This window comes from Desmodus rotundus, chromosome 11 (genome assembly GCF_022682495.2).
Source record: "Desmodus rotundus isolate HL8 chromosome 11, HLdesRot8A.1, whole genome shotgun sequence".
Taxonomy (NCBI): Eukaryota; Metazoa; Chordata; class Mammalia; order Chiroptera; family Phyllostomidae; genus Desmodus; species Desmodus rotundus.
Window position 1 is genome coordinate 13,113,355 of NC_071397.1, and position 27,357 is coordinate 13,140,711.

Consider the following 27,357-nt stretch of genomic DNA (forward strand, 5'->3'; position numbering starts at 1 on the left):
TATCAAATAAAAGCTGCTTCTGGGTCAATGCAAACCCCATGGTATTTTCAGCACTTCCCTTTCAAGCTGGGCCTTAATTTTTTTTTAAAAATCATCAGAATCCGTGTGTCCTCTCCACGGACAAGGAGCTGTGGTTGTCATCAGAGTAAGCATGTTTACATGATACCTCGCCCCGAGGCAGCCCCCGGCCAGTGATGGCTGACCTACAGCTGAGTTGGCACTGGCTTCCTGGGAAGGCTTGGCCCTGGCAGGACCAACCCCCTGCCCCCACTTCCTTGAATTCATTCAAGTAAGTTCACTCCTGATAATCCCTGTCCTTCAGTTTAAAGAGAACAATCATTAGAATTTGCTGTTAAGTCCCTGGAGATGGCTGACCTTGTCTCCCCCTTCTTCCAGTTGTGCATTCATGGACTCCAAATGCCACTTATTTATGTCAACAGCAGTCTCCTTATCGACAGTGGTGCTTAGCTGGGACTGCTCACACCTACACTTCCCAGCGTTTTTAGCAACAATCTAATCTTAGGCACAGTTGAACTCTTGGGTGACTTCCTTGGCATCAGTATTTATGGGATCGAGCTTCTTCCTCTATAAATAGAAGAATTTCCAGTAGAGTTGCCTCCCTCCTCTCTGTCTTGAACTCACATGTGCACATGTGCATCACACACACACACACACACACACACACACACTAATGGGAAGAGCAGGTCTCCGGCGAGGATCTGAAAAAAATCATGACTCAAATAGGGCTGACTGTTTTAGAGGCAGGTGGCCTGTAAACCGCTGTTTTTATTTTACCTGTGAATAAGTTTCGGTAACCTTTACATTGGGATCTGTCTTTGTATAGAAATCCTCAGGACATTTGCCTTCAAGAAGAGTGCTTTAACTCTTCTCAAAGTAGGCAGATACAGCAGAGAAGACAGGTGGAAATATAGGTGGAAAGCAGAAAAGATAAGCAATTTTACGTCTGAAAAATTTTTTGGAAGTTGGGTAAATTTTATGAGCTAGGCAAACTTCTTCTGGAAGGACTATAATTTAAAGCTCTTTAAAATCTCAGTGAGTGTGTATAAACATTTGTGCACAATAAATCTTTACATACATATTTTGTGTTTTAGCATGTTTTTAGTATGTTTATGTAGTATTAACAGAGCAGAAAGACACCAAGGTGAATTAGACCCTACCCCCAAATCTGTCTGTTCTTCATCTGTTAGAGCTTGTGAAAGTTAAAAAAAAAAAAAAAAGACTCGCTGGACTCAGCTTCCTCCTCTATAAAATAAGGAGAGCTCAAATCCATTCACATCCAGATTCTATTATTATACGCCCATTTTTGTTTCTCTCTATATATTATTTATTTAATTGTTCTTTTCATTAGCACCGGTCAGTCAACAAATCTAACCCTGGGCAGATTAAAATTTTTTACTGGGCTTTACTCCTGTTTTCTCTTCCAATTGGTTATTATAATTCTTTTTTTCTGGGGTATTTTTATTGGATTTATTGGGGTAACATCGGTTAATAAAATTATACAGGCTTCCAGTGTACAATTCTATAGTAGATCCTCTGTATATTATATTCTGTGTTCACCACCCCAAGCCAAGTCTCCTTCCATCACCATTCACCCCCCTTTCACCCTCTTCTACCTCCCCCCCTTTCCCTTTGGTGTTACCATACTGCTGTCTGTGTCTATGAGGCTTGTTCTTTGTTTTGGGGGGGGTTGTTTAATCCCTTCACCTATTTTACACAGTCCCCAAAACCCCTCCCCTCTGGCAATGGTCAGCCTGTTCTCTATATCTACGAGGCTATGATTATCATAATTCTTGAACACATTTTGAGATAAGCTAAGAACCTACTAAGAGTTAAGTCCTTGCTTTGAGAAAACAGGTATGCTCTTTTAAAATTCTAGAATTTTAAGGCTGAAAGAGACCAAAGGAATCACTTAGCTCACTCATCCCTTCCTCAGGACACTTTACCAATTTGCTCAGCTGTAATTTGTTCAACTACTATATAATGAGAGCTTCCAATTCCCCCAGCTCTGCGTAAGGCCCAGAGTCATGCAGGGTGCTCCTTCATTGTAGCTCCACCCACTAAGAAAACCCTCCAAAGCAGTGATCCAGACTTACTTTTGCAAACAAGCGAACAAATCGTTTTGTTCCAGGGTCCCTTAAACTCTCTGATGTTTCCTTGTGACCCTACCTCCTCATCTGCTCCTTCTTAATCCAAAAACTCAGATACATATTTTACAAGTCTGTGTGTCCTCTGTCACTCATTAGAACTTCAGCTCAAGCACATTTCTCCTACTGCTGGTGCTGGTACCCAGTACAGCTGTCTGTTCTCCCTGCCCCTGAAAAATCTACTTAGTCTGTGCTTTCTAGCTTAGGAGAGACCCAAGATGATATATTGTTCTTAGCTTATTGCCCAGTACTTCTTCTAGTGTCCTAGTAGAGTTTATGTGTCCACAGAGGACAAGTCTGGCTCAGCCCCTTTCTAAAAAACCAGACTGTCGACTTTGAGGGTTGGCTCTGTTCCAGCACCTGGTAACTGAAGATTTTCTCCTGTCACTCATGGTTCAATAGAGGAGGAGTTACCGCCCAGCCCTAAAGGATAACTAATGGCATTTCAGAGAAGGTGCCAAGCTCTTTCTTCCAGCCAAGCCTTCAGCTTCGCACTGGAGACCTGGCCTTCCTGGAATTCCCAGGTCAGACTTAGTTCTCACCTTCCCCATCTACTTTGCTTACTTAGAGTGGGTAAAACCCAGAGAATTTGAGCTTCCTTTTGAATTGTTTCCCAGAAAAATTACCTGAACAGCAACTCAAGAGTGGTGATAGTTATATAATAAGAAGAAATAATAACAATTCTTTCTAATTTACAAAATGCTTTCCTGTGCTTTGGTTCTATTATTTTGGCAATCTTGTAAATTATGTGGGCATTATTTCCTTTTTACACTTGCAGAAAATAGAAAGGAAAAACTTGAATTTATTTCCCTAAATTTCTTTCCCCCCCAAATCTAATATTTCTCTTGGAATATTGCTTGGGTAATGCTGTCTTGTTCTGCACAAAAGTTTGAAATATTCATGAAATCACATCTGTTAATTTTTCTATGTGAATTAAATTTTTCCTTGGCTTGTGTGGCTCAGTGGATTGAGTGCCAGTCTGTCAACCAAACACATGCCTAGGTTGTGGGCCAGGTCCCCAGTAGGGGGCGTGTGAGAGGCAACCACACATTGATGTTTCTCCCCTTCTCTTTCTCCCTCCCTTCCCCGTCTCTAAATATAAATAAATAAAATCTTTAAAAAATTTTTTCTATAACAAAATTGTAAAAATATTCTACCATATTTTCTTTTAACACTTCTTTTAGTTGTTTTTTAAATGAATTTAAATTTTTGGTCTTTCTGGAGTTATTCAGGTTTGGGTATGAAATAAGGGTTTACTTTCATTTCCCCCCAATGAATAACCAGTTATCCCAACTATGTTTCTTGACTAAACTGTTCTTTGCCAAGACCATCTTGATGTTTTTAAATCAATTTTAAAGTCCACTTTGTCATGTAATAAAATTCTGACTCAAATTTTTTTTTAACTTTCTACAGCTATCTGTGCCATTTCTTTTGCTAGTTACTAGCTGAATTGTTATCTTGGTCAAAAACACAGAAGAATGTTCTATTGCGAAGAAATGTATCATTAAGTTCCATATTAGAAAGAATTAGCCTGATTCTCTAAGAATCTAAGCATAGGAAAGTCTTCAAACAGAATTTGGCTAAAGTATGAACTTAAGCGTGAAAGGTTTTCATGGAAAATACAATCCGCTCGGTACAAAGTCTCTTTACCCAGAACGTTGAAGGTGCGAGTCTGTTCCACTTCGACAGGCTGTTCTAACACCACAAATGGATAGTAAATGCCTATCTATCCTTAAACAATGACGGAACTCAGATTTTTAAAATTTTTATCTTATGAGAAGAAGCAAATTATCTTAAAGATTTCACTTCAAGTCTTTATTTTAAAAAGGCTTTACCTGAACAAAAACAAAAACAAAACTCTAGAGTTTCTAAGGTCCGTGGGCCTCTGGAGATTAAAACGGACATTGGCGCTGAGGACCCAGAGGTCCACGCGGAGCTAATAACCCTCATCAACACGACTGAGCTGTTTTGCACAGTTGTAAGGCTCCATACCTCACTGCTGCAGGTCGCCTCTTTGTATCTTATGTGTTCAACTGTGCGCAAGGAATTTGTTATAATTCTATGACCTGCCAACACTTGCTAATTCTTTCACACTTATTAATTCTTATGTATTTTCATTCTTAGCTTGTCAGAGCTCAGTTTTCTATCTGAACTGAACAGGAACGCCAGTTTTAATGAATGAGTCCGTGTATTTTTTTTTTCTAGGAGGATATTTGCATTTATTTTATTGTGGAATGAATGACATCAGAGGGCGTATGGGTGCAAAAGTACGGGGCTTTCCCTATCCTCACGCAGCACAGCAAGAGATAAACCTGGGAATGTGGACCCTGCTCCTGTTTTTTTTAAAAAAAATGAAAGAATTTACCATCTATTTTGAGAAGCAAGACATATATAGCTATGCGGCTTGTCAGCAACCACTCCACATCAGCTGTGGTTGTGCGCAAAATAGGAGGGTTCGCAAGCCACGCTTCTAAGGCTCAACATGTATACATTCCCATTTTATCTTTTCATGCCTGTTGCAAATTGATTAACCAGAGGGAGAAAAGTGAAATAATTTGCTCAAAGTTATACTACTTGTTAATGGTTAAAGAAAGTATTATGTGGCCATTATTATAAAGTTGTTTTTAATTTTGGTTTTGGTTATAAATAATTAGTAGTGGTTTTATTATAGAAAAGGGAACATAACAAAAGGCTTGTGTTACTATTCTGACAAGTCATCAAATGTATTTTTATCTATTTTTCATTCTCTTATGTCTGTGACCTCCAGCCTATGGGTGTTGTTATCCGGTTTAGTTTAATGGATGTCTCTAAGGAAAAGCCAAAGTCTTCCTTTCTCCACTCCTCTTCCACCTTGACCTTAAGTAACTTCCCATCATTCAGTTTCTGGCATGAGTGGATTACATAAGAAGTCAGGTTTACATAAATGGATTTTTCATTTAAAAGAAAGAGAGAAATTATGAATTTCCAAGAGCTGTCTGTCAAAAACTATAGTGGAGAGAATAGCAGTGAAAATAGTTATAAGAATCAACTTTGGGGTTTTCAGAGTCCAGGGAGGCAGTTCAGCTGGGAAATACTTCCCAGATGATACTGGTTCCGTAAAAGCTTAAATAAATCCATCCTGAAGTGAAAACAAACTTAATTCCCTCAAGCATATTTTTTAAGAGATTGCTAAGGCTAATATATTTCTAATTAGTGGAAGCCTTCAGATTAATATTTTATTTTTATTTTTTCACATTTTATTGTTTATGCTATTACGGTTGTCTCATTTTACCCCTTTTGTCCTGCTCCACCCAGTCTGTCCCCACTCCCACAGTCAATTCCCACATTGTTGTTGTCCATGTCTGTGGGTCCTTCATGTATGTCCTTTGACTAGTCCCTTCACTTTCTTTCTATCAGTCCCTACCTCCTACCTCCCCTCTCACAGCTGTCGCCAGCCTGAGAACCGAAGATTAATGTTTTTAACAAGTATCCTTAATGGATCATTCTTTCTTTCAGCCGCTCTACCTTCCAGGCACATCTAAGGAATAGGGGGTGCTGTGTTATAATGGATGGAGAGAAGGCTAAGCTTTGAGTCAGAAAAGCTGGAGTCTGAGTCTCAGCAAATACCTCAATTTCTATAGGTACCAAGAGACTGTTGCCTCTGCTCATTGCTTTTCCCACTCTCTGTTCCTTTATTTAACCGTCTTCGGGAAATGAGATATTGAAATCAGAGTCTTCCCCATGGGGAGGAAAAATATCTCAGATGAACAGGCAGTACCTGTGATAGTTATACACATTCTGAGGAGTCAAATCACATCTATTGGGCTTACCTGGCGATTTTCCTCTCTTCACATCACAGCCCGAGGGAGTCCTTCCTCCAGTGTACCTGTGGCTCAATCACTTCTTAAGCTGTTTGGAAAGACAATCTTAATATCTGACCCACAGCAGCTCTGGCCTGCTCACAGGCCCTCTGATTCATGAGCAGTTCCTAGTGCATGGGCTGCTGCCCTTGCGGGCCAACAGCCCAGGACACACCCCCTTCAACAAGGAAAAGAGAAATGCATACTTTCTGCTGACTCCCCCTCCCACGTTGAGTCAATATCAGCCTGGTAAGAGGAAGCAGCTCAGAACCCAAGACTTGGTGATTCTCCCAGCAGACATAGAGAGATTTCTGAAACCACAGAAGGAAAATGCTCTAGGAGAATGAGGGACACTTCTGTCCTCAATCAGTTTTCTACAAAATGCCATTTTGTTGAGCTTCACGTCCAGCCTCTGGATACCTGGGGTCTTACCCCATAGAGCATACGGAATACAGCCCTTAATCTATGACTCCAAAGAGGAGAGGAGGGCACTTCCACTAGGGTGACGGTAGCAGTAGGTATTATTTTTCCTTTTCCAACTTTCTCACTCAAGGCTGAAGAATCAACTTGCTACTTTCCCAGACAAAGGAACCTCGGACTTCCTGCTGGCCTCATATGGGATGAAGGGACAAAAAGATCAGCAGTTGTGCACATTTGCCCAGTGTGAATGCCCTCGGTATGTTCTTCGTCCTTAGAAAACCTCAAGATAAACCTTAGTAACTCCTTTAACAAAGGTGCCGACCTTTCTAAGGAGTCATCCAATTTGAAAATTAGCACTCCGTCTTTGCAAATGACTTGAGGTGGCTTACATGCTAATGCATAAAATAAAATCATATTAGAATAGAAATAAAGGAACACAAACCATAAAAGTTCTAGATAACTAACAAATTATAAAAAGGGAAACAACTATAAATGTGGAGAGTCAGTTAAGAAAAAGAATGCACATAAAAACCTGTGAGTTATCTACAGTGTTTTATGTGTTTGAAACTTAACTCTAGGAATGGAGCTTCCTAGCAGTCAAAGAAAAAAGGAAGCTGATCAGCTACATTGTTCTTATCAGATAAGAGGAGGCATCCATCCTCTCGAGAAGGAGAAAATGGTCCTTGCAACACAAAATTCTAATAGGAACTCCTTTCTTTAGAGTGAAGTGCTAATAAGATTGGAGCCTATAGTGTCACACTGAAGTCCTTTAATGCCAGGCAGCCTTAAACACAATCTGACCCTCTTGTTTCCAACAGCAGCTGGGCCACTTCGTCTATACCATAACTCTTCACAATCAGGTCTGGATCTGGTCCAGTGGAAAGCTTTCAAGAGAACAAACCCCACTTGACAACACCTGACTGTTCGAGGGTATCAACCACTGCACCTTTGTCCATCAACCAACCCCAGGCGGAAGAGAGTTGAGCTCATAGTTTAGTCAAGTAAACGCCATTCTTCTCATGTGCCTTTTCTGCTGGGTTTTGCCTGTTTTCAGAATCTACCAGTTGAAAGTGGAGACTGAATTTCCATTCACTACACAGGGCCAAGGGCTTCCAGAAATATATACTCTCATTCAGTGGGTCCAACACTTAAAGTCCTAGGATTAGATGCCATCTTTTCAGTTCAGTGCTGCCCCTTTGCTGCCGTCTCTATTAAAATGCAGGTTCCTGTAGCAGCACAGAAGTCACTGACACGTTAGTGGGAATGTGTTTCTAGAATGTGACTAATAATATACTAGTTACTTAGGGAGGAAAGTGGCTGTAGAATGGGGTGGGGGACCAGAGGGGAGAAAGGCAGTAGTGGGGCAGACAAAATGGCTAATCGGCATGGAGTTAATGGTGGTCAGGGCTTGAAACTCTGTTACTCACCTCCAGCTCATTGTGTTACGAAGCCCAGCAGTGTCCTAGGGACAGGAATATGGCCCTCAGAACCAAAGGGATCCCTCCAGTTTCTTATTAAGCCAAAAAAATTTTAGCAGCTACTAGAAAATAAGACAACCAACCAGTAAATATCAGTGTTTTTGTGAGTATATTGATTAGGGGTGACAACCTAAATCCAAACAAACGAATGCATTTAATAGTTTGCTAATTCCATATTTAATAGAAAGAGATCATAGTATGTCCAATGTTTAGGTTGTTTCACAAATAGGGTGTGCTTTTGCAATACTGGTGACTCACCAATAAGCTGCTGACTCACCCTTTCTAGTTTCATCCTAATAATCTGTTAATGCATGCGAAGATGAATTTTTTAATACTTCCTGGCTAGGTTTTGGGGCTCCCCAAGTCCTGCAGAGGACAGAGAGCAAAGGGCAGCAGCACGGGTTTGAGGCATGTGGCAACATTGTGACATCTTGCAATGAGCCCAAAAAGAGCTAACCTTCTGCCATGGCAGAGCTGACCAAGCATTGTTCCTCCAGGGAGATTATAAAGCTCCTTCTGCCACAAAAACTCTCACACACTAACCTGTGAAGCAGGAGCACGGTGAGCACCTGAGCACACGAAGGCAGCTAAATCCATGTGTTTGGGTCCATCTGGTCTCCTTCCCATCTCTTTCTCTGGTGATCCCGACCACGAGCTTCCTCGGCAAGGCCAGGCCAGCACCAGACAGGTGACCCAGAAGAACAAGAAGGAAGGCCTGGGGCTAAGGAAGAGCTTCAAGCCTTCCAACTTCATCTGTTTGTGTTGGATTCCTGAAAGTTCTGATCACTTGATTTCCCAGCAAAAGAGTAGAGTCACAGGAATAAACAGCAACAAACCTGAGGCCCAAGGAGTAAGGAAAATGCAAACATAAATATGTTATTGGAATTAGTTATCTCAATCTTCTCATGTCAGCCGCATTTCCCTGAGAGACTACTGGTTGTGAGGCGATTTCTGGAATATTCAGACCAGCTGGTAGATCTGGGAAGGACATGGACCCACCTGGGCAGAGGGACCCTGGGTGGCACTGTCTATCCTCAGAAATGTTGGCCATTCTTTGAGCTTGACCTTAGAGAAGCTCTATTCCAGGGGCTGCAAAAACGAAAGGCCACCCTGAATGAAATGGTGACTTGAGGGGGTGGTAGGCTCTGAACTGGTTCATATGGCTGTACCCCATAATTGTGAAATGGATAAATGCAATAAAGAAATATTTCAGGTCAAAATTTTAAGAAACCTGAAAGGGGGAGTAAAGAGGGGAAGAGTTAACTACAAAACAAATTATAGTGAGATTTTCCTAACTAATATAAGACAATCAAAACTGACATACTCTCTTAACACACAGGGCTTAACTAGCACTTAAAGAGGTGGATGGGGAGAATTATTAGAATACTTGAGGGCAAGGCTTTGTCAATGTAACACAGAAACTCTTTTCGGGGAGTGAGAAGTGATGGCATTGCATAAGAATTGCATTGCTATTTGGCATTAAAATAAAGGACATCCAAATGAACAAAGGGAGGGTTCACAAAACTGTAGGAACTCGTTTCTGATCCTATCAGAGACGAGAGTGACAGTGCACAGACATGAGAGCTGGCCTGGACAGCAAATCGGAGCAAGAGATGAACTACCAAGCCCTTAGTATCAGCTCGCATTTACTGAGTGCTGACCGTGTTCCAAGCGCTGTTCTGAGAAGTTTCCATGCACCTTTATACTCCTACCAACCCCTGAGACATCTGCAAAGTGGGGATGATAGCGGTAACTGTCATCCCCACCCCCAGATGGGGAAGTCAAGGTCAGGGCAGCAAAGTAAATAGTGAACCAGGGCACCAACACAGCCCGACTTCAGAGTCTGTGCTCTTAACCTACGCTCTATTGCTCCTCTGAGACAGGGGAAGTACAAACAGAAATATGCAGCCCATGCAAAACAACCAAAGAAAAGGCAAAGGCAAGGCTGTGACTCAGGTACTAACGAGGCATAGCATTATTATCATCTGAACTTTTCATAATGATTTGGAGAGCCACCCAAACCCAACAGAACCCACATTTCCATTTCATTCAACAAGTAAGCTTCAAATGGCACTCAGTTCAATACCCTGGATCAATTTCACAGAGCCAGGCAGGATTCTACTCATTGCCTTTAATCACTTCAGAATGCACAGTATTTAAATGTCAGAGATAACAAGAAGAGAAAGCCGTGGGCTATAGAAGTAATGATTTTTTTTTCAATCTGCCTGTCTTTAAAATGAGAATTATACAAACACCAAATAGCCCACCTCTCCAAGCTCCTTAGACCCTCCTGGGGTGGCATGAAATTCACAACCAGAGACAACTAAACACATTCCCAACGTTCAGATGATGCACAGAAGTCACATGGGGCCAGGGCAGCCTTAGCGGAGAAGTCCAGTCTGATACACCTGCTTTTACTACACAGGTTCTAGAGTCCCAGAGCCTTACCAGGGAGATGCATGTCTCCACAGCTGGCCTAACGCAGCTACAAAAAGTAACACAAACAAGCCTTCTGGAGGACAGTCATAAGTGTGCTGGATAAGAGGCTAAAATCCAGCAGACTGTGTCACTTGGTGCCCCGGGGTGTGTTACTGTGGATGAGAAGCTCTCCCAGAACAAAATAAATCTGATTCTGTCCCTGGGCACTTCTTCTTTGACGTGGTTGCTGTACTCAACTTCCTCTTGAGGACAAACGTCTGAAGATGTGGCCTGAGATTAAGACTTTTTTTTTACTTAAGTACTGTTTCTTATTAGCAAACCACCAAGGAACCCCAGGAACTCGGAATGTCCTTTAAGCAAAGGGAGACATCTAGTGGCCGAGATTCACAACGTGGAAGAAGCCGACTGTACTAAATCACTCACCCTACCTGCCAAATTCCCCAGTGGTCTAAACCAGGTAACCGCTGAGACCCTGAGCTACTTTGTCCATTTGTTTGCTAAGGATTCAACTTTCGAAAGAATTCATTCATTCATCCATTTATTCCCTCAACAAACATTCATTCTCATTAAATGTCTACTAGGTACAAGACACTACTAGGCCCTGAAGACCTCAAAAATTTATAAATACTATCTTCAAGGATCTTACAGCTTAATAGAAAGACTAGGCTACCAACAATCAGTTCAAATACATTGTGACAAGAGCTGACCACGTTATCGTATAGCAGCCCATAGCAAAGGCATATGAATGAATATTTGAGGATGAGAGGAAGAAATGTCCAAACCACAGGTCTCAAACTGGCACCCTGTGAGTCCCATCTGGCATGCAGATGTGTTTTTCTTGGCCCACGCAGTGTTTTTAAATCTCTGAATTAGTTCCTAACATTTAAACATCAGGGGATTTCACAGGAAAATCCAGATTTCGGCTTCTTTTGAAAAATGGAAGGATCTGACAACACAGTTTCCATATTTTTGCCCAAAGTTTACTTATTTCAATGAATTTGGGGTAGATTTCACGCGAACAGGGTACAAGACTCAAAATTACAAAACATATATTTATTGAAAACTTAGGAGAACTAACAGTCAAGATGGCAGCGTAGGCAGACATAGTTCCCCGGTTGGCACAACCGCATCAACATCACAACTCAAATACAGACAATCATCACTCAGAACCATCAGAAATAGACTTGAATGGGAGTCTGACAGCTACGGAATTAAAGAAACCACATCCATTCAGACTGGTAGGAGGGCCGCAAATGTACACAGGTTGGTGCCTCACCCATGTGTGATGGATAAAATTTCAGGAGGGATATCTCAGGAGCAAGGAGTCCCAGCCCCACACCAGGCCCCCCAGCCCAGACTTCCAGTGCCAGGAAGATAAGTCCCTACAAATTCTGGCTACAAAAACAAGTAAAGATTGAGTTGGTGAAGAAACTTCTGGAGCCCCAAGCAGTTGCTCTTAAAGAACCCACACATGAACTTACTCAGACTCACTCCCTCTGAGCACCAACACTAGGGTAGCAGCTCGAAAGGCAGCAGTGCCATACAGAAAGGAACTGAAGTGTCTGGCATCAAGGCGAGCAGAGGCCATTGTGCCTTTTCTAAACCTTCCACCCAAAGAGCCAGCAAGCTGGTACCACATCTGAGACTCCATCAACCTGGCTAACACTGTTCCACCCACCTTGGAGATCCCCAGAGACTCCGTCCCACCCAGTTTACAGACCCACCCAAGCTAATTTTCCACATGAATGTCTGGTATTGGCTCATGCTTCACAACTTCCCAAATCCTATCAAACAAGCAACAGCTGGCCTCAGTGAGCCCCAGGCCTGGCACTAGGAGCAGCCAGCCTAGATTGACAGCCTGGCTTTGCTGGAAATCTCTAAGCCCAGCACAAGGAGCAACCATCTCAGATTGCTCTATAGCTCAGGCAGGGTGGCCCTAGGGAAAACACAGGTTGGGGCTGACCTTGGCCTGTACCACCTGGGAAACCCCAGTGCCAGCACACCCAGTAGATAGCTACAGACCACACCAGTGTACCACCACCCTGCTCATGCACAGCTAGTCCTTCATGGAGGGCAGAGGTTGGTGAGCAGTGGTCACAGCAAATCCTTGTAGCTGACTGGCCTGGATAAATCCCTCCCATTGATCTGCCAACAGAAACCAAAGCTCAAATATAACAGGAGGGTGTACTTGGCCCACACAAAGGGTACACCTTGAGTACCCAACTTGGGTGATCTTGTGCCACTGGATCTTACAGGACACTTACTACATTAGGCCACACTACCAAGACAGGGAGTCAAAGCAGCTCTACCTAATACATAGAAACAAACACAGAGAGGCTGTCAAAATGAAGAGATAAAGAAACATGGCCCAAATGAAAAAGCAGATCAAGACTCCAGAAAAAGAGCTAAATGAAATGGAGGTAAGTGATCTATCAGATGCAGAGTTCAAAACACTGGTTATAAGGATGCTCAAGGAACTCAGTGAGGACCACAATAGCATAAAAAATATCCAATCGGAAATGAAGGATAGACTAATTGAAATAAAGAACAATTTACAGGGAAACAATGACAGAGTAGATGAAGCCAAGAATCAAATCAATGATTTGGAATATAAGGAACTAAAAAACAACCAAACAGAACAACATGAAGAAAAATAATCCAAAAAACATGAGGATAGGATAAGCAGCCTCTGGGACAACTTCAAGAGGTCCAACATTTGCATCATAAGGGTGCCAGAAGGAGAAGAGAAATAGTAAGAAATTGGAAATCTATTTGAAAAAATAATGAAAGGAAACTTCCTTAATTTGGCAAAGGAAATAGACATGCAAGTCCAGGAAGCACAGAGAGTCCCAAACAAGATGGGTGCAAAGAGGCCCACTCCAAGACACATGATATTTCAAATGCAAAAGGTTAAAGATAAAGAGAGAATATTAAAAGCAGCAAGAGAAGAGAAGTTAGTTACCTACAGGGGAGCTCCCATAAGACTGTCAGCTGATTTTTCAAAAGAAACTTTGCAGGCTAGGAGGGATTGGCAAGAAATATTCAAAGTGATGAAAAGCAGGGACCTACAGCCAAGATTGTTCTACCCAGCAAAGATATTATTTAGAATCAAAGGGCAGATAAAGAGCTTTCTCAGACAAGAAAAAAGTAAAGGAGTTCACTATCACTAAACCATTATCATATGAAATGTTAAAGGGACTTAAATATAAGAAAAATAAGAAGTTCAAAATTATTAACATTAAAATGACAATAAATACCAAACTATCAACAAGCTAAGCAAACAAGTAGAATGGAAAGAGTATCATAGATATGGAGAACATTGGGATAGTGACCAGTTGGGAGGGGATATGGGGGAATGGGTGAAGAGGTGAGGGGATTAAGAAGTACAAATAGGCAGTTACAAAACAGCTATGGGGATGTAAAGTACAGTATAAGAAATGGAGTAGCCAAACAACTTATATGCATGACTCAAGGAACAATAGTGGGGGATTGCCTGAGGGAGTGGGTGATACTGGGTAGATGGGGGGCAAAAGGGAAAAAATCAAGACAACATAATCAATAAAATATAATTTTAAAAAAAGAAAACTTACTCTCCTCCTACTCTTGTTCCACAGCCAACAAATCATCATCTACAAAGGCACTCATTGTTACCAGCTAAAAATTGTGTAAATATGTATACGTCCCTCACCAACATTAATTTCATCTGAGTTGTGAAATTTAAAATAAAATATAAAATTATAAAGATATGAGAAAACATGGGAGTTGTTGCTGTTGCATTCCTTAAATAATTTGTTGATTTAATAACAAAGTCTTTCTAAACTAAGACCATAATCCAAACATCATAAAAAGAAAAAAAATTGTCAAAATCACAACAAAAATAATTGACTACCTAAAAAGGAGGAGAAATTCTTCATGGTAAAAAAAATACAATGAACAATACCCAAATACAAATAATTACCTGGAAAAATATTTTCAATTTATATCATTCATGATTCTTTTCTTAAATATGAAAATCATACTTATACATTAATAAGAAAAAGACGCTATTGTTGAAATAACTTTCTAGGCTTGGATGTCATGTCAGCAAACAGAAACTTTTTACATACCTTTCCTGTCCCTGTAAATGCCCCACTTGATCAAAAATGCAGTCAGCCAGTTCCCAAACACCAAGCCAGCCCTGGCTCTGTGCTTATTTCCTTGTTCCTTCTCACCCCAAATACGGTCGACTATGTGGCCCCAGCCATATCAGATAGTTTGTTATTTTTCTCTTCCTTGTTCTCTATTCTTTATCTTATAAAAGGGACTTGTCTTTTGCCCCATTTTGCAGTTCTCTGAATAGAGACTGTATGTCATGAAGTGTTAAATAAAGTTTGCCTTCCTTAATCACTTTTTAACACAACCAAAGGGACATATAGATAAAAGGATATGAATAAACAAAAAAAGGATAAAAATACTTCTAAAATCTATATAAAGCAAGAAAACATCTAGTATAACTTGAAAAATGAAGAATAAAGAATTGATAAAATATTATTTTCACCTCCCAGGTGGACAAGTATCAAAGGGGTTAATAATACTGTTGCAGGTAGGAGGAAACAATCTCACGTATAGCTCGTCAGTGAGTCTCTACCAAATTTTAAAATGTGCATATCCTTTGACCTAGCAATTCTATTTTCTAAATATATAACCAACAGATACACTTGTTCACATACAAAATGACATCTATACAAATATATCTGATACAGAATTATTAACAATATGTGAAGATTGGAGGCCATGTAAAAGTCCATCAATAGGTGTGATGGGGTGGTTCTGTTTAAAATTATATATTTGTTACACATGCAAAACATAAACCTTTTTGTTTTAAGCAACTGAAATTCTGAAATTGTTACTACCTGTACCTTAGCTTAAGCTGACTCACACAGAAATTGATACCAACAGCAGGCAAATCTTCCATAAGAGACATCTCAAAACATGTGGCATTTGCTTCCAGTTAGGCCAACGGGCAGCAAGAACTCTGTTAGAGGAGAATGGAATGGAGGCAACCTCTGCAATGCAGTGAGACATTTGGAGAACTCGGGTAATAAATAATATGTTGAACAAGCAGTAGCTCTAAACAAAGCTAAAATTCATTTTAGTATTAGTGGCTCTCTTGATAGTGCAATTCTCTTAAAAACATAGTTGACTTTTTATCTGTTCTATTCTAGTTAACTCTATGAGCTGAAAGTTATGTTCCCAATTCTTTTCCAAGCAGGTACCTGGCTTTGGTAAGAAAGCCACACCTGTGGTCTCTTTGCTGAGAGCAATTTTGTCTAACTTGTCATGAGGCTTAGTTGTAATTGGCCATCTCAGTTTTATATTTTACTAGCTATAGACCGGAATTACTTATATCTTCTGTCTGGCAGGTCCTGGAATTTTTGTTCTTATTTTTTCCCCTTTTTACTCCTAACTGAGAACCAGCCATCTTTTTCTTGCAATACAGTCTAAACTAGCCAATGGCAACAAAGCATGCAAATAACTGTTGTTTGTTTCCGTTTTCTACCTAGTTGTTCCAACACCACTGATTGAATAATTCATCTTTTCCTCACTGGTTTGAAATGTCATCTTTATTAAATATTAAATTCCCATGTTTCTTTGGGTCTGTTTACAGATGGTGTTCTTTTCATTGATCTGTGTCTATTCAAGAACCAGCTCCACACTATTTGCTGCAGCATCAGAATACATTTTCATTTCCAATATAATAATTATCCCTCATCATTCTTCCTTTTAAGAACTTTCCTTTCTACTCTTCCTGTCTGTGCCAGGGCTGCGCATGATTCATCTGCAGTGACTGAGAAGCCCCAGCGGCAAGCTTGGGAGGACCAAATGGGAGACCCTGACATCAAGCTCTTCCGGAAGTGAAACACCAATGAAGTGCTGATCAATGACATTTCCTTGTAAGAGATGACAACATGGTGAGGGAGAATTATGCTAAGTACCAGCCCCACAGTGCAGGGTGCTATGCAGCCAAGCACTCCAGCAAAGCAAGGTGCTTCTTTGTGGAGCACCTCACCAACTCCAATATGATGATGCACGGCCACAGCAATGGCAGGGAGCTCCTAACCGTGGACATCGACAGGCATTCCTTCGAGATCATCCATCTGGTCACTGGAGAGAAACCCAGCAGGTCCTGGTGAATGCCATCATCGGCAGTGGTCCTGGGAGGAATCCACCCACATTTGGGAGAGCAGGAACAGTGAGGCAACAGGATGTAGAGGTGTCTCCTCTGCACCGTACGAATCTGGCAATTTGGCTGCTGGACACAGGTGGCTGGCGAGGCTGCCTTCTGGAGTATCGGGACCGTGGCCCAGTGCCTGGCAGATGAGCTCATCAATGCGGCCAAGGGCTCCTCCAATCCCCGCACTACCAGGAAGAAAGACGAGCTGCAGTGTGTGACCAAGTCCAACCACTAAGACCCCAATAAACCTGTTTGCCATTTGGGGCGGAACCACACACACAAAAAGAACTTTTCTATTTTTGTTTATTAATATTTTCATATAAACTTTAAGATCAGCTTGTCGGGTTCTTCCTTCGCAGCCATACATACCAAAAATATATTGTTATATTTTTTGAGATTGTGTTAAATGTATCAATAAATTTGGAGATAAAATATTAAGGAATGACCCTAACAAATATACAATATCACTATGAGTTATCTTTCTAAAGCTACTAAAGAACACAGAAGAGGATTCCCAGTTACTTTCAGCGGCTGTGAGGCATTACTGCAAAGATCACATGTATCGTTAACACATAAAATTGAAGCAGGTGCTGAGAAACACGTTCACTTAGGTTGATGTTCCCTTTTAAGTTTACCATGAAATTGCAAAGAGGAGCTTCTGGGACAAATGGGAAAAGATATCCCTTTCAAAAGGAATAAACTTCTTTCATAAAGAAAGGGAGCAGGGTGGGGACAGGGAGAGGAGGAGGGAGATAAATAAAATACCCTCATTGTAGCATTTATTTTTCTGTCCGGCTACTTATCATTATTTCTGACCCTTCTGTATGGCCTTGAGGTATAATGTGTATTTACATGCAGCTTCCATTTTCCTGCCCATAGATGAAATTTAAACAGGGTCAGACTGTGCTCAATTATCAGTCTATCTTTGTTATACTCTTTCTTTTCCTCTCCCTTCCACCTCTTCCTAGCTGAGGCAGTCCTTCTGCCTTGCAAGGACATACTGGGGGCAGGGTACTGAAAATGATGAGGAATAAGATCCTTTCCTTTAAAATATACAAAGTCTATGCAGAAAGTATCCAGCCATGTACTATGAAAAAGAGACATTTTTGAAGAAGATACAAGATACATGGAACATTGTACAGAGGACAACGATGCCTCAGTCCCCTTCAAAGAAGGCACCTTGGGACCTCACACAATTCTCCCAATCGCCATCAGGTGCCTGTCGTATTTACTCAAATCTCATCAACAGTCTGAAATCTCTTCCCTTTCAAAGGTGAGTTTAGTTTTGGGAAAAGCCAGAAGTTTCATGGCACCAAATCTGTGCTGTAGGGGGTCTGAGTCACCTGGGTGATTTGATATTTCACCAAAAAAGTCATGCATGAGCGGGTACATTGTCACGATGAAGCTGCCAATCACCAGTTGCCCATAGCTGTGGCCTTCTGAATCGTCCAGATAGTTTCCATGGAGGAATGTTCAAGCTTAACACAAAATTTGATGCAGATTCATTGCTCTACTCACTCAGTCATTTTGAATGCAAGGGCCACACAGTCCACATGCTCACTTAACAGTGTCTACTGACCCCCCTGATTAGAACAGTAAAGTCATCATTATTCACGCATGTGCATTCCAGTCTACTCTCTGCTGCCAGGTTACCTCGATGACAAGCAAACTGTTCTCATTACATTAACAATGGCTGGACTTTTTCTGGACAGACCTCCTATGTTCAGTGTCTGAGTAAGCATTGCTACTGATAATTGATAAAGAAGGACAAATGATAAAATGAGCAACACTGAAGAATATATTTTTTCAAGATACATCCAGGATAGCATTTGTGACTAATGAACTCAGAGGCCAACTTCTATAAGGTATAATATTACTCATGTGTTATTAACACATATATTTGGGATTCTGATCAAGTAAAACTTTCAAAGATATATGTGTGTACCTACTTTATAGATTTTTAATCATATGGCATAGCCTTCTGCTTATGTAGCCAAGAACTTCCAAACTAACCATATGGAATGCTGACATGGATGCTGAGCAACTAGAACATTCCTACATTGTTGGTGGAGATGTAAAATGGTACAGCCCATTTAGAGAGCAGTTTGGCAATTTCTTATAAAAGTAAACACCATGTGACCCAGCAACTACACTTCTAGATATTCTCCCAGAGGAGATAAAAATAATATATCCACATGTAGAGGTGTGTGCAATGTTCATAGCAGGTTTATTCATAATAGCCCAAATCTGGAAAGAACCCAAATGTCCATCAACAGGAAAAACAAATTGAGATATAGCCATACAATGGACTCCGGAAGACATATAACATTCTTATCAGATACCTGGGCCTGCAAGGACATCATGTTCTATGGAAGAACAATGTTGTACAAATGCAACGTATAAAATTCCTTGGTTTTAACCTGTACTCTTCCTACAGGTTCTCTGTGGCTCACTGCTTTGGGCTATAGTGCCTCAGTGCTGTTTTAACAGATGATAACCTCAATTCTACTCCACAAGTATATACTAGCACTGTGTTAAGTACTGTCAGAGGCCCAATAAGTACACCAGGTCCCAGGATGTAAGGAGCTGACATTTTTTCATGGCAAACAGCAATAATAGAATTTTTTAAATAAGAACAATATTAGACATTACAATAAACATTTTTAATGCCTAGTACCTGCTTACATTCAATAAAACGATAAGAAGAATAATCATACTAACACAAAGACTTAATTAAAAAGCTTAAGGTGTGTCACACTTGCTGGTCCTTTCTCACTCTCATAATTGGCAGAAAAGGACATGTAATGGGACAGCCAGTTTGTCCTGTGATGTCAAATTCCAGAGATTAGGGTTCTACGTTTGGTTGTCCTGCTTATCTTACTTAATAAACCATCACGTTGCTATCACATATTAAATATTTAACCCTTTGCTGAACTTACTCTTTCTTCACTGTGTACCAGCATCTCATGTAAGTTATTCTAATCTCTCCTTAAAAACTTTCTTTAATTTGACTTACCTTTAATTTTCAGACCTCAGAGCAGACTCTTATGTATAATAGTATCAAACTTAATACTTTTTTCACATATTCCATAAGCCTTTATTCATAAATTTGATCAAACATATTCTCATACCTACAGTATAAGCTAGATACCTAATTTGTAATTTGCCTTACATAAAACCTTCTCATGGAAACTTTTAAACAAAAATCCACTTCAATGTAGTGGATTTTAGGGGGAGGTATAAATTTTATCTTTTTAAATCTATATTTTTTTCTTCTGGTTCTCTCACACAACAGCTTACAGTCAGGGTTGGAGTAAGATATTTAAATGTGGGAAAGCAAATTAAATGGCCCATCGAAAGCCTGAGCATACCAGTATGTTTCATCTACGAAGTGTGTTAGCCACGGTTCTTCAGAGAAACAAGATCAATAAGATACATGCACATATGTATAGAGATAGAGATTTATTATGAGGAATTGGCTCACATGGTTATGGAAACTGAGATGTCCTAAGACCCTCAATCACCAAACTAAAGACCCAGGGGAGCCAATGTGTAAGTTCCAGTCTGAAGACCTAAGAACCAGGAGAGCTGATGTTTTAGTCCACATCTGAAGGCCAGAAAACACCAGTGCCCCAGATCACTCAGTCAGGCAGGTGGTGTTCTCTACTCACAGATGGTCAGCCGTTTTGTTCTGTTCTTGGCCTTCCACTGATTGGATGAGGGACACTCACACTAGGGAGGGCAAGCTGCTTTCTTCAGTTTATGAATTCAAATGTTAATTTCACCCCAAACACCCCACAGACACACCCAGAGTAATATTTAACCAAATATCTGGGTACCCTATGGCCCAATAAACTTGACACCTAAATTACCCATGACACCAAGCTAACTAGCCATAGAGTGTCCAGCCCAGAGTTCTCTAATCTATGGGTCTAGATTTTTTTTCATCCTGTTCTTCAGGGCTCCACATAATTTTCACCACTGTCTTTGAAAATCATAAAACTGTACTATTTTTGAAACCCATCTATTTAACCAATCACAGAGAAAAATCAACGAGGTGTTAGGCATTACAGAGAAGCCACCAGTGGGTCAAAAGCCTGCCATTCTTTCTCAGTCGTGTGAAAGGTTTCTAGAATGTTGCCTAGATCATCTTGGCTACCTGCATCCCACAGATGACTCCTGGTCCTTGGTAGATGTCAGGTAGGTGGCCGTACAACACAGGAAGAGCCCCATATAGGTCCAACAGCCCCCGACAACCCTGACTAGCTACATCAATGTCTGGACCCTCACACTCGCTCGACAAGCATCATGACTGTGTTCACACGACCTAACGCCCCATGAGGTCTCCAAGGGCGGCATCTACTGAGTGAACACTTCGGAATGGGGACTACACTCAGAGTTACTGACACGAGTTCTTCTAGTCATTGGGCACTTTAAGGTGTTGGCTTGCATACTAGATACAAGAAACAAAATCCAAAGAAAAGAAAGGGAGATTTTTGCTGGTGGTAAACTATTTTGGGTGGTCTTTGGGAAAGGGGTGTTCACAACACAAGTTTCTATGCTAAGAAACAAGAACTGCCCTTGAGAGAAAATGTGAAGATCTGCCTTTCCCTATGGGAAAAGGATGGCAGTGAATTTCTTCAGGCGTAATGTTACAGAACAGACCTGGGGGTGAGGGGTGAATGATATACTATTACTGAATGGACCCACCCTTGGGCTCCGGGGGATCCCTCACCCCGTACTAGGTTCGCCTTGCCTGCCACCAGGGAAAGACGTCTCTCAATGCCAAAGATCGGTGAAAATGAAAGGGATTATTTATTTAAAGAGTTATACAAACTTAAGAGTAATGACTTAATGTCTTCATTGAGATCCCAAAGTCCTTTAGAATACCCACAAGTGCACAGTCCTTCCTTCCCCCTCTGCCCAGTCAGGGGTACCATATCTCAGAAAAAGAAATAGAATTTCGTGGTTCTTCTCTGTCTAAGCCCGTGTGGCCCCAAAAAGACCCCACATGGCTGCTGTGCCTGGGTTTAAATCCCAGAGCCAATCTTCCTCTGTAGCCCCATTTCTGACTCCTCCCACAATTGGCCACAGCTGCCAGCATTCCTGTATTTTTTTCCAGCTTTACTGGGCTGCCATAGTAAGTCCTGGCAGGTGTGGCCCTGAGGTGTGGAGCCAATCATCTCCAAACTCTTATGCAGGCTCCGTAACCAGGGGGAGTTGCCTCCCAGTTACATCATGGATTGAAATCACTCCCATCACCCTAGCTCAAAGCATGGCCACAACTGTTTAACATATCTATGAAACCAGTTAAAGGTTATAGATATGTTAAACAACTGTTCTGGAGGTTATCTGCAAAACTGTTGCTATTCAAAACAACTCCCAATGGCCCTGCTCCATGTGTCCCATCCCCCAAGCTCAGACTTGTGGGGGTGAGGACATCATATATATATTTTTTTAATATTTCCTGGACACTGAGTTCTGGACCCCATTACAAATCCCTATTTGCCTCCCCCCCCACCTTGCCTGCACCCTGTTACAATAAAAATACCTGGGCAATTCTGCCACCAACTCATTGAAATTCAACCTGCCAACACAGCTTATCCATTCCACTGTCCCACAGCAAATACACCACAAAACATCTTCCATTCACTCATTTGTTACCTACTCCTTCCTAGGAGATACAAATAGCCTTGAATGAAAATATATGAGACAGTTCCGATAATTTATTTCACCTCCTAAGTTCACATTTATGAACACATAGTAGTGCCAGGAACTTTGCATGCATTTTCTCAATTAATTTTCACAAGAACCACCTATGATGGGTTCTATTTTTCCCCCCCATTTTGCATATGCTGAAGCTAAGGCTTTGAAAGTTAGCTCACCCAAGGTCACACAATTAGTGGAAAAAGTGACTCTGAAAATCAGGTCTGTTCACCTGTCTTTAAATTATTCCTTAGTACCTCTCCAACCACATTTAGAAATCAGCTTAAGTACATGGTTTAAAGCAAACTTTATAAGAAGTCTTGGGACTTTTCAAAGAATAAAGTCCCCACCATCACCACCACCTGCCCGATGCGTAAAAGTTTTTGGACCTATTGGTTAAAAGAAATGTCACCTCCTCAAAGGTTTAATTTGAATCTCAGAATATAAATTTAAATTATTGCTTTAGAATATTAAAAGGACTTCAGCCATTTGGAAAGGACACAGTGGAAGCCTTAAAGTCTAGCTTCTTGTCACTCTGTTCAACGTGAAAAGGCTAAAAATAAATTTTTCATTTTTCATTTTTTCCACCTTTATTGAGATTTAATGGACATATAACACTGTGTAAGTTTAAGGTATACAGTGTGATGATTTGTTATACATGTATAGTGAAATGATTCCCACAAAATACTTTGATTTAATTAACTGAACTTGAGAGCCAATGGAGTGGACTAGGGAATTGGAGTTTCTTCTCTTACTGATGGACTTAACTGAGCAAAGTACCAGCAATTCCCATCCTCAAGGAACACACAGATTAGTATAGGAGATGACAACCAATAGTAAAACTTTCTCAACTAGAATAACAAGAATCTGGGGCTAAGAGGACTAGTGATAAGCAGACTTTTTCAGGTCATTCATTAGCTCCCAAATGACTTAACGCTGCATCCTATAAAACAGAATTTGGGGGGTCCCATTTATAGTATTACAGCAAACTTTTGTCCAATATTAATTTAATGGCTAAGTGTTAGATCAGCAGATGCACAGGCGTATCGAGCACCTAACCCACACTTGACCACAGGAAATGAATATTAACTGCACCCACTCTGCCAGTCAAACTCTATTTACCATTTCCTCTCCGCACGCCCTTTTGGCCCTCCTATTCCACCATGAGAAGCAGCCTAGTGTGGGAATTAAGAATAAGAGCTAAAGGGGGTGGGGTGGAGGGATGGGGAGAAAAGGCATACAACTGTAATTGAATAACAATTAAAAAAAATAAAATAAAATAAAAGAATAAGAGCTAAAGGAACTACTTAGGTTTGAAGCCAATTCCACTTAATCAGCTGCTGATACTGAAAAAGGTATTTCACTTCTCAAACCTCATCCATAAACCGAGACCAACTCATGCCTCCCTCATATGTTTGCTGTGAATATTAAATGGGATTCTGCATGCAGAGAGCTTTCTTTTTTAAAAGAATAAAAAAGGTATCTTCCTGGAATGCCCATTTCCCTCATCTCCAACGCGTCAAATCCTAGGGAGATTTTAAAGCTCAAATCCAGTTCTCTGCCCCATGGCTACTTTCTCCCTGACTGTTTCAGCTCTTATGAGAATGACTTCCTTGAAATAATCAACACCTCACACTTCGGTGTTGGATTACAGGCATTAGACTCCAGTAACTCCTGAAAAGGAGGTGGTGGCATGTGGGTGGGCTGAGGTGGGTAAGAGGCAGATAGGCAAGCACTGTTTCCACGGTGTTGCTCACGCTGGTCCAGGCTGGCCAGATTGCCAGAGTGTCCCAAAAAGGGGACCAGAGAGAACCAGAGACTGCATTTCTACCTTACCCTTCTTTTCCATCAATCTATTTTCTAACCGTATAACCTAAGGTAAGGCCAGGCCTTGGTTGTTTTACCTGTAAAATGGGCTGGATCCCATTTTCCCTAGTTAAAGTCAGAGAGATGAGCCACATCCTAACATAAGACCTCTTCTAGCTCCAGCTCTGAGATTCTGCTGGCACATGTGGCCCTGCGAGTGGGAAGGTCCATTACCCTGAGCCCAGGTTACCTGTATATCTGGCCTCCATTCCCTCTGGGTGAACAGGACATGTTGTTCTTATTTCCCTCTACTCCCTCCAAAATCTGGAATTTCTCTGCAATCAGGCCATAAGCCAATGGCTACTAGCACCCAGGCTGCCAGCAGGGCAGTGCCCAGGGCTCGCTGATGTCAACACTGATGAGGAATGATTGAAGTTTGGCTTTGCCTGCCCCTTTCTGTGCTATCTTCAGCCAAAGGCCTACAGGCTGTCATCCACTGAGCCACGCAGTATTAAACAACAACAGTATTCTTCCTTCCTCTCTGGACTCCCACCCCTCCCTCTGGCTGCTGTCTCAAAGGAATTAACCAGCAAGACCGGATAGCCCCTGCCATTTAGACTTCTTGTAAATGGGGAGGGTTCTGGATGAGACCGCCAGCTTCTCTGCTTCCTTTAGTGCTGGCCTGGTGACTAATCTCACAAGGAGAAATGAGAAACAGACAGAGTAGGGGACTGCAGACATCTTTTAGCTGGAGAAGAGGAGGAGATTTCTGATCAAAGAGTTCTGATCCAAGATTCCAGACCCAATAGGTAAGCGGGCAGGGTCTGTCTGCCTCAAGGTCTCCCCTAGATGTTGTAGGAGAGGATCCTGGTGAGAGTGACCAGCAGCCCAAGGCCAACACTGTCCCTAGCACACAGTGGGAAGGTAGCTATACGTGGAGGCCATGATCAGGCTGTGCCTTCCTAAGGGCAGCTGGCCAGTCAGGGCTAATATCCAGCCCACTCTCTACTTGCCAAGCCGTGTGCCACATCTGTCCAGAGGGCATGCCTTTTCTGATTCTTACAAAGGCCACATAAGGGGTAGCATGAGCCCTGTGCATTCATGTGTCTGTGCCTCCTGGCGGCCATGCAGGTAGTTTTGCAAATAGAAAATCATCCTTACAACCAGCTGCCCTCCCGTATCCTTACCTCCTGGTGCTGTGACTTCTCTCTCCTTCCTTCTTCCTTTATTCTTCCTTCCCCTCTTCCCAGTCATTCTCCATTTCCCCCTCCCCTTTCCCATCCCTTCCGTTTCATCCTCTCCCTTTCTCCTCTCCCTTGCTTCCAATCTACGGTCAAATGCTGGATGGCCAGATTCCCTCAACCCTCAGAAATGCTCTGGAAGGCAGGGGGCAGGTAAAAGTGGAAGGAAGCCACAGAGAAAAAAGTCTTTGTATTTAGAATACAGTTTTTTTTTCTTTTTAGCCTTGGGATTAATGGCAGGTCATTCTGGGAGATGGCAGAAAACATCAGAAGGATGGATTTAAGAAACCTTGAGCAGGAAGAACTCGAAGGGGTTATTTAGCTATGCCCACTGAAATTAGCAGTCACAAATGCTGAGAGCTAGCATACCTGAGTTCTGTTTTCCTTTCCATTGACTGCCAGGATTGGCAGAACTACTCCCTCTTCCATCCAGAAGGTGCCCATGCCCTAATCCCCAGAACCTGGGAGTACGTTACCTTTTATTGACCAAAGAAACTTTGCAGTGGTAATTCAATTTAAGGTCAGGTTTACAGTTGACCTTAAAATAGGGAGACCACCCATGAATTATCTGGGTGGGCTCAATCTAATCACACAAACTCTTATAATCGGAGATCATTCTCCAGAAGAGGAAGCAAGAGAGATGCAGCAGGCCAGGAAGAGAGAGTAGAGTGAGGTGTGAGAGGGACTGTCACACCAGCCCCTGGCTGAGAGCCAAGGCTGCAGCCACGAGAAACGGAGAAACGGAGAAACGGAATTCTACCAACAACATAGGTAAGTTTGGAAGTGGGTTCTTCCCCAGAACCTCCTTTAAGAACCACAGCTCTGTCAACACCTTGAATTTAACCCAATGAGACTCATACAAGTCACTAGACTTGTAGTAATTTGTTGTAGCAGCAACGAAAAACAACGGCTAAAGAACTTTTAGAATGTCAAATAATAATAAGCTCTCTTATTTCTCTGGCCCTTTAGGTAAATATTCTGCCTACATGGGCCTGAGAATTTGGTCCTCATGGTGACCAAGCAGTGAGCTGTGCTTGTGAAAGGTGAACTAGCAGAGCACACTCCAAATTCGTTGTGTTGTTAGTACCTAAAAGTCAAATACAAATCCATTTGCAATACTTATGAATTCAAATTGCTAAAGTGTTCTCTAACCCAAAACTTCACCTTTATCTTCAAAATATTAAAAAGCATTAAAAGCACTTGGTAGAGGGATTAAAGAGGAAGTCACAGGCATAAAAAGTGTAGCATGCAGAGTTCAAATTGAACTGGAGATGTCCAATAGAAAGTACCCTTTGAAGGATCTTATCTGGGAAGAGCAGGGAAGTATTGGGGAAGAAGGGGAGAAAGACACAGGTTAGGGGAGGGTGTTTATACAAGATGAGAGAGACCCAAAAATTTTTATTGGACATGACAATTGAGCCAGTGGATAAAGATAAGGACCATACAATACAGAACAGAAATAACTTGGAACGAGATCCTGGGGAGACATTTGGAGGAAGAGGAGGGTCCGGCAGTCAACTAGAGAAAGGCTGTCTTTGTCTGAAACTGGAGGAAAAGAGGGAAGTGTGGGTGGGGGGTCCTCAACCTCCGCTGGTGGGTTGGAGGCCACTGGGTCTGTGGCAGAGAAGGCTTGTGGGGGGCAGGGAGGGCTCAGGAGGGCACATGTAAAACAGGCAGCGTGACCATTGTCATGAAGGTTGGAATGAAACCCCCCAAGGAGTAGGAACATTCTGTTTGGAATGGAAAAGGAATTTGTTCAGGCTGCAGTCTCTGGGGGTGACTTTCCTCTGAGGAGATAACCAACTTACTCAGAACTTCTTTTGCCCTTTATTTTTTCAGCTTCTCCGTTCATTTTAATTAAATTGCCCTTTATTCTTGTAAATGATCAAGGAATATTCTGGGATGAAGCATGCATGTCACAGCATGCCAAACAGCTACACTCATTTCTCCCTGCGGATCGAGTTAGCAGCCACCAAGGTCACATCAGCACCCTGTCTATTCCAGTGAGACAGCTCCTTCCAGTGGAGAGTTACAGTGAGTCTGGGGCGG

General features: G+C 41.7%; 1 protein-coding gene and 1 pseudogene across 6 annotated transcripts in view; one reads left to right on the top strand and one right to left on the bottom strand.

Annotated features, from left to right (window-relative positions):
• ADGRF1 (adhesion G protein-coupled receptor F1) overlaps positions 1–8,696 on the bottom strand; it is a 43,810-nt gene extending 35,114 nt beyond the window's left edge. For 4 of the 6 annotated variants that reach the window (XM_045193473.3, XM_045193474.3, XM_053914367.1 and 1 more), the window contains exon 1: positions 5,975–6,118. The gene's annotated coding sequence lies outside the window, so the exon portion shown is untranslated. Of the gene's footprint in view, positions 1–5,974; positions 6,119–7,851; positions 7,965–8,445 lie in introns of those variants that run through there. The other 2 variants (XM_053914368.2, XM_045193475.3) reach the window with 2 other exon arrangements.
• Positions 8,697–14,418: 5,722 nt separating this feature from the next.
• Positions 14,419–16,790, top strand: LOC112302409 (small ribosomal subunit protein uS7-like; annotated as a pseudogene).
• Positions 16,791–27,357: the final 10,567 nt, after the last annotated feature.